We start from the raw sequence: 8,357 nt of genomic DNA, 5'->3' as shown, positions 1-8,357 counted from the left end.
TCCAAGTACCTCGCCTCTGTGCCCTCGTGACATCCGTGTCGCTCTGACCACGAGACTACCAGTCGTCGAGCCTACTCGCAATGCCAGCCCATGGCCCAGAGCCTCTCGACGGACCGAGCAATGGACACCAAGAACCATAGTGGCACGGGGACAATAGAGATGAGGAGGACACCGCAAAGGAGATGCCCGCCATCGATGAATGAGAATGCGGTGTCGAGCGCCCAGATTCATCACTGCCCCCAAGAGATGACTAGCTTCAACCACCGCTAGATACCAGGGCCCTCCAGACTCATAGTCTGCCAGGCTACTGTGTAGCACATCACGGTCCACTACCGCGTTGTCGCCGCCGACATTTCCACTATGGTGGGTTACACTATCTCCATCAAGCGTCCCTCCCTCGTGCCTCTTTTAGGTGGCGGCATTGTAGGAAGCCATGCCCCTCTTCGCCTACAACGCGCTGCTCAGGAGGGGAAGGCACGCGACTGTCAACAAGCTTGTGCTCCCCTCGGGCCGCACCTCCTCATGCCGGGATTCACGGGCTACCGCCTGGTAAGAGAGGTGTGGACAGCCGGAGGAAAGCTAGGCGACGGGGGAAAAGAAGTGAGTGGGGAGAGAGTGCGGCCGGGGTCGCTGGGGCATGATACGTCTCCAACATATCTATATTTTATGAAGTATTCATGCCATGTTTACAACAGTTTTATATGGTTTTGGTGCACTTTTATATGATTTTCATGAACTAACCTATTAGCCTAGGGCCCAGTGCCAGTTACGATTTTCTGCATGCTTTTGGTTTTCCAGAAAATCCATACCAAACGAAGTCCAAATGCGATAAAAATTTATGGTGATTTTTTTGGAACATAAGAGATTCTTGAAGCTTCGAGGGAGGACCAGAAGACCCACGAGGGAGTCACAAGCTCACACGCCGCACCCTGGGGGTAGGGAGGGGCCTCTGAGATGGTGGGTCCCTTGTAACTTGTATTGGCGTGAAACAAACGCTAAAAATTCTTACAAATCGGGAAACCCCCAGAAAGAAACCTAGAACTCCCTCGCCGCTGTCGCAAGCCTTTGTTCTGAAGTGATCTCATCTAGAGGCCTTTTTCGGCACCCTATCCGAGGGGGAAATCATCACCGGAGGCCATCTTCATCATCCCGGCAGCCTCCATGATGAGGAAGGAGTAGTTCACCCTCGGGGCTTAGGGTATGTACCAATAGCTATGTGTCTTATCTCTCTCTTTTTCTCTCATGATCTTGATAGGGCACGATCTTGATGTACCATGAGCTTTGTTAATATAGTCAGATCATATGGTGTTCTTCCCTCTCTATCTTTGTTGTGATGAATTGAGTCTTGCCCTTCAAGGGTTCATTATTATCGGATTGAATATTGGATTTGAGATTACTTCATGCATGTCTTGCAAGTGGATCCCCGTGCTGACAATGGTGTATACTACTGAGTCACTTGATATATGTTTTGTTAATCAACTTGAGGATTCCCGTGTAGACATTGGGGTAATCTAGGCACATAGGTTGATACATGTTTTCATCCTACTTTATCCGATAGAAACTTTGGGGTACTCTTTGAAGTTCTTTGTGTTGGATTGAATATTATGGATCTAAAATTATTTGATGCATATAGAATAATTGACTCACGGATACTTGTGGTGACATTGGAGTATCTAGGTGACATTAGAGTTGATTGATTCGTATCATATGGTGTTATTGTAGTACAAACTCTAGGGCTGTTTGTGACACTTATAGGGATAATTTGAGGTGGTTCGCTACCTACAACAATTTCATCTTATCTTCTCTACTATTGATAAGAACTTTGGAGTGATTCTTTGTCGCATGTTGAGGGATTGTTATATGATTCAATTATGTTAGCACTGTCGAGAGATTCCACTAGTGAAGGTATGGACCCTAGGCCTTGTTTCTAAGCATTGATATACCGTTATGCTCGCTGTTAACTACTTGTTACCTTTTTTTATTACTTAGATTCCAAAAACCTATATCTACTATCCTCAATACAATTGTATCACAATCTCTTCGCCGAATTAGTGCACCTATACAATTTCCATTGTATTGGGTGTGTTGGGGACACAAGAGATTTCTTGTATTTAATTGCAGGCTTATTTGAGAGAGACCATCTTCATCCTACACCTCCCACGAATTGATAAACCTTAGGTCATCCACTTGAGGGAAATTTGCTGCTATCCTACAAAACTCTGCACTTAGAGTCCCAACATAGTCTACAAGAAAAAAGTTGTGTAATAGACATCAGGGAAAAGGACGCCGAAAACATTCACTCGGTTAGGATGTCCCAGCGAATTAATATAGAACCTGACGTGTCACAAACTTCACACCAAGATCCGTGCAAGAAGATTGGATGGTAGTAAAAGCGTTTACTCCAAATTGGTAAAAATCAGACTTCAAAATTTTACCATTTTGGAAAATAATACTAGTCTATGCGCAAATTGTTCCAAGAACCTTTTTTTACGTGAAGCACTCCTGTTTCTTCATGCCTAATTTGTGTCTTCTCTTCTTCTGGAGTTAATTGCATAACAGTACCACATTTGCGGCTAGGTTTGCAAAAAACCACCAAGTCGGTAATCCATTGCAAAAATCACCGTGTTCCCAGTAAACTTCTTGCAAAAAGCACTGATTGGGTGATTTGGCCCATTTGCTCACTTTCTGACAAGTGCGACCAGATTGTAAGGATATGATTTGGCAAATAAATGAAATATACACCCCTAGATCTAAAACATAAACACAATCACCCCTCCCTCCCTAGATAACTCCCCGACGCCAAGGAGAACGTACCACTGGTGGTCCGCGTGCCAGCCACCAAATAGGGCCATGAACGGGGCGACCACAATGCCCATCCCCACCATGACGTGCTTGAGATGCGCGCGCGGGACAAACCAGCGGCATCCTCACTGGAGAAGGGCAACATCAACACCCTCAGCTCGATGGCGACGGGAGTGCTCGGCCTCACAGCTACTCGACAACAGCTCCTCGATGTCATGCAAGCAGCAGCAGTAGCTCAACGCCATGCTCGAAGCACCAGCTCAGTGCAGCCGGGGATGCCCTGTGGTGCACCACCACCAGGGGCTGGGCGGGGCTCTCTTGGACAAGGGATCCACGATGGCGTTGTTGCGGAACGTAGCAGAAATTCAAAATTTTCCTACGTGTCACCAAGATCTATCTATGGAGAAACCAGCAACGAGGGGAAGGAGAGTGCATCTACATACCCTTGTAGATCGCTAAGCGGAAGAGTTCAAGAGAACGGGGTTGAAGGAGTCGTACTCATCGTGATCCAAATCACCGGAGATCCTAGTGCCGAACGGACGACACCTCCGCGTTCAACATACGTACAGCCCGGTGACGTCTCCCATGCCTTGATCCAGCAAGGAGAGAGGGAGAGGTTGAGGAAGACTCCATCCAGCAGCAGCACAACGGCGTGGTGGTGGTGAAGGAGCGTGGCAATCCTGCAGGGCTTCGCCAAGCACCGCGGGAGAGGAGGAGTAAGAGAGGTAGGGCTGCGCCAAGAGGGAGAGGTTCTCGTGTCTCTGGCATCCCCAAAACCCCCACTATTTATAGGGGAAGGGGAGGGGGCTGCGCCCCCTCTAGGTTTCCCTCCCCAGGGGTGGCGGCAGCCCCCAGATGCCATCTGGTGGCGGCCAGAAGGGGGGAGAGGGGAGGCGCACCTGGGGTGGGGCTTAGGGCCCATCTGCCCTAGAGTTTGCCCCCCTCCCACCCTTCCCTGCGCCTTGGCCCTGTGGGGGGCGCACCAGCCCATCTGGGGCTGGTCCCCTCCCACACTTGGCCCATGCAGCCCTCCAGGGATGGTGGCCCCACTTGGTGTACCCTCGGGACCCTCCCGGTGGTCCCGGTACGTTACCGGAAAAACCCGAAACTTTTCCGGTGACCAAAACTGGACTTCCCATATATAAATATTTACCTCCGGACCATTCCAGAACTCCTCGCGACATCCGGGATCACATCCGGGACTCCGAACAACATTCGGTAACCACATACAAACTTCCTTTATAACCCTAGCGTCATCGAACCTTAAGTGTGTAGACCCTACGAGTTCGGGAACCATGCAAACATGACCGAGACAACTCTCCGGCCAATAACCAATAGTGGGATCTGGATACCCATGTTGGCTCCCACATGTTCCATGATGATCTCATCGGATGAACCACGATGTCGAGGATTCAATCAATCCCGTATTCAATTCCCTTTGTCTAACGGTATTGTACTTGCCCGAGATTCGATCGTCGGTATACCGATACCTTGTTCAATCTCGTTACCGGCAAGTCTCTTTACTCGTTCCGTAACACATCATCCCGTGATCAACCCCTTGGTCACATTGTGCACATTATGATGATGTCCTACCGAGTGGGCCCAGAGATACCTCTCCGTCACACGGAGTGACAAATCCCAGTCTCGATCCGTGCCAACCCAACAGACACTTTCAGAGATACCTGTAGTGCACCTTTATAGCCACCCAGTTACGTTGTGACGTTTGGTACACCAAAGCATTCCTACGGTATCCGGGAGTTGCACAATCTCATGGTCTAAGGAAATGATACTTGACATTAGAAAAGCTTTAGCATACAAACTACACAATCTTTGTGCTAGGCTTAGGATTGGGTCTTGTCCATCACGTCATTCTCCTAATGACGTGATCCCGTTATCAACGACATCCAATGTCCATGGTCAGGAAACCGTAACCATCTATTGATCAACGAGCTAGTCAACTAGAGGCTTACTAGGGACATGGTGTTATCTATGTACCCACACATGTATCTAAGTTTCCTATCAATACAATTATAGCATGGATAATAAACGATTATCATGAACAAGGAAATATAATAATAACTAATTTATTATTGCCTCTAGGGCATATTTCCAACAGGCGCTGCCCTCCTAGCTCAAGATGGCTGCCTGCAAGAGAGTGAAGAGGGTGCCACCATGCCGGTCGAGGGGAGGTGCGCTTTCCATGGATGGGGAAGAGGGGAGGTAGGCTCGCCAGGAAGGGGGCAGCACGCCACGGTGCCATGCGAGGTGGATCTAGGCGGTGGGTGCCTGGATCCGACGGGTTAGGGCGGCGCCATCGGGTTAGGTGAGGTGGCCGGAGCCGACGTCGGAGGAAGGTCACTTGCTCAGGGGAGGGCCGGGATGGGTGGGGTCTGATTGCTTTTTTATTTTAGATTCAGGGGTGTGTGTGTGATAGTTGTTTGCCAAGTCAGCTCCTTACAACCCGGCCCCACTTGTCAGAAAGTGATCAAACAGGCCAAATCATCTTATTAGTGCTTTCTGCAAGAAGTTCACTAGGAACACGGTGATTTTTGCAAGAGATCACCGACGTGGTGGTTTTCTGCAAACCTAGTTATAAATGTGATAGTTTTCTACAATTAACTCCTTTTGTGCTCAACTGAGTGTACATTTTCTCGATGTGGTATGTGTCATTCTTGCTTGGTATCGCCACCAAAGGCTAGACCTTCTTTCTTATGTCCAATGAACTGAAATTCTTTCGGCTCATCTATGTGTGATCTTAAGTGGTACTAGAACCCTCGATACGGTACATGTGGTCTTAGGCCATCTCCAAAATGGATCCTTAAACCTCCACTATATGTCCGAACAACATGTTCATTTTCAAATGTATATGCCTATTTAGCAGTTCGTACAAATGGATTATGATATCCTATAGACAAACGTGTATGTGAGTGGGGGGGTGTAGGGCTTTGCCAGAGTTTGGACATCCACTTGACCAACTAAAAGCCTCCGCGTGGTCTTTATCTCTTTTCTCTCTCTCTCTCTTCACATACATGGCTTCCCTCTCCTCTTTCTCCTTCCAACCGGACACTCCATCACAAATCCATCACATTCATGGTCCCCTTCGACTCTCTCTTGTCCCAACCAGATTAGTTTTTGAATAGCTTTGGATGGCTCCTTTCGGCATCATGTATATATATAGAGTAACACTGTTATTTTGATCACAGCGGCCCTATAAGGAGCCGAACAGGTGTTCCCGAGATCCAAAGAGCAGAGCCAGATCGGCCCATAAGCACTCTCCCGAACGACCTTATAACCAGCGCCGACCTTCTCCTTCTGCAGCCCCGCCGCCGTTCTCCTCCCATGGCCCCGCCGCCGCCTCCTCCCGTGACCCGTTGCCAGCCTCCTCCTGTGACCCGTCGCCGGCCTCCTCCCGTGACCCGTCGCCGGCCTCCTCAAGAGGATCTGCTGCCGGCCTCCTCCCGTGACCCGCCGGCGGCCTCCCCCTGCGGCCCGGCCGCCATGCTCATCCTACCAAAGCCGGCCATGCGCACCGCAACTGGCGCTGCCGCAAAAACACGTCGCATCAATCGCTACTGCTCAAGGTTGAGGATCGATTGGATCTTGCTGGAATTGGAGTTGCACGGACTACCTCGCGCCCGTGCTGACGCACCTTCACGGAGGCCTCGGGTGTCCCTGGCGACCACCTCTTCATTGCACGGCCGCCGTGGCTCTCTTCGGCCAGAGCAGCCGCTGCTTCCTGCACCTGCCCATGCTCCGCCGCCTGCACACCTCGTCTTTAGTATTGGGTGTCCCTGGCGACCACCTGCCCATGGGAGATCCCATGCAGGTCACCGCACCATGCTCCTGCAGGTCGATTGCGCCGCCGCACAAAGTTCACCGGGCAGAGGTGGTGCCGGATCTGTAGTCAGTGCGTCACCTCGGTCAACCTCCACCGCCGTCCCTCCATGCATCTCTCCAATTCGGCTGTCCAGGGCCACCTGCGCGCTGCCGCTACGCCACACATTGTCGTGTGCCTCCTCCTCACAGGCCAATCCCTTTGGATCAGGGTCGGATCCTCGTGCGTGTGCAGCCATTCCAGCTGCATCGGGCAGTGCTCTCACTGCAACCGTACTTGGACAGCTAGTCTCTATTGAGATTCTTCCATTTGTGTGCTTCAACCCTGCAATTGATGCATCTCCTACGACTGGCTAGTCCCCTGCTTCGTTGGAGATAATTTTCATACAAATTTTGTGGAAGCTATGCACTATGGATCTGTACATAAACATTGCGCTGCCGCTCCTCAGTCTCCCAAATCTGCTTAATATTGTTTTGACTGAAACTGACGTATTGATGTTTGTTTGAACTGAACCTTTATGGTTTGTCCTGTCGATAACTACAGGAGTAGATGGATTGATGCCAGTGGTTGCCGCTAGACAACTCTCTTTTCTGCTAGTGCGTGCAACCCAGCTGCTTATGCTTCCCTCTCTTCCTGTCGCTCAATGTTGATGCCGGTCACTGCTAGATGCTGTTGTCGGACATTGCTAGTTGTTGCTGTGCCGTGTGGCTGCCCGGCGCCACTGCCGTTTTATGGCTGCTATTTGTACGCTATTGCTGCAGTTCAACGTGACAAAAAGAGTCATTTCTGTTATAGATTAGCACTGCTGCTGTCCGTGGTTAAAGAAATGAGAGAGAGAGAGAGAGAGAGAGAGAGAGAGAGAGAGAGAGAGTGGATAGGATATAACGGTGGGCGGTGGATACAAACCATCAATTATAGTGAAAAAGGTAATTCTTTCTCTGGCACTTGGTGCGTGTGTATTTCTCTGAATTGTCGTTCGTGTGTTCTCTCTACAAAGCATAAACTATGCTTGCTTGTTTCATGTCCTATTCAATTGGCAAAATGAAAAAAATAAAAGATCAGTTTTTTACACGCATTCTTGTCATGTGAGTTAACAAAAAAAAGAGCCTTTCGTCTAGTACTAATTTGCATGTATGTTAAGTAGCGCTTACCCACATGTACTGCGACTGGGAAGTTCAACGACCAGAAAACTATAGGTTCAGGTGTGAAACCACATAAAATTCCAAGAAGAAAAAATAGTACGTAAAAGCCGGAAAGTTCAACCAGAGAAACACAGAAAGTTAAGAAAAAACATTCAGTAGTTCATTTTTTAGAAACGTGAAACTTACAAAAATATCAATAAAAAATCCTTGTCCAAAAAAGAACAGAAATTTAAGAGGAAAAAATTCAAGAATATTGTGGGTATCTAGAAGTTCGTATACTATGTCCAAAGAATTTTGAAAAATAAAAAAACTGTAAGTGGAGTTCAAAAACAAGGGCGCAAAAGAAATATGTTTATTTTTTCCCCGATTTAGAAAAAAGAAACGTAGAAGTTCAAAATAAAATAATTGAGGAGTTCAATGTTTCTAGAAAATGTCCTATCCTTTATAATAAAAATAGGTGTTTCATGTATCTAAAAACAAGAAGTTTCAAATTAAAAAAATATAGTGTCTCTGTTTCAAAAAGAACTACAAGTTCAAATCTAAATAACGGAGTGATTCGATTTTTATTGCAAAATTAG

This window comes from Triticum dicoccoides, chromosome 4B (assembly GCF_002162155.2).
Source record: "Triticum dicoccoides isolate Atlit2015 ecotype Zavitan chromosome 4B, WEW_v2.0, whole genome shotgun sequence".
NCBI classification, from domain to species: domain Eukaryota; kingdom Viridiplantae; phylum Streptophyta; class Magnoliopsida; order Poales; family Poaceae; genus Triticum; species Triticum dicoccoides.
Note: the sequence above shows the minus strand (reverse complement) of the source record.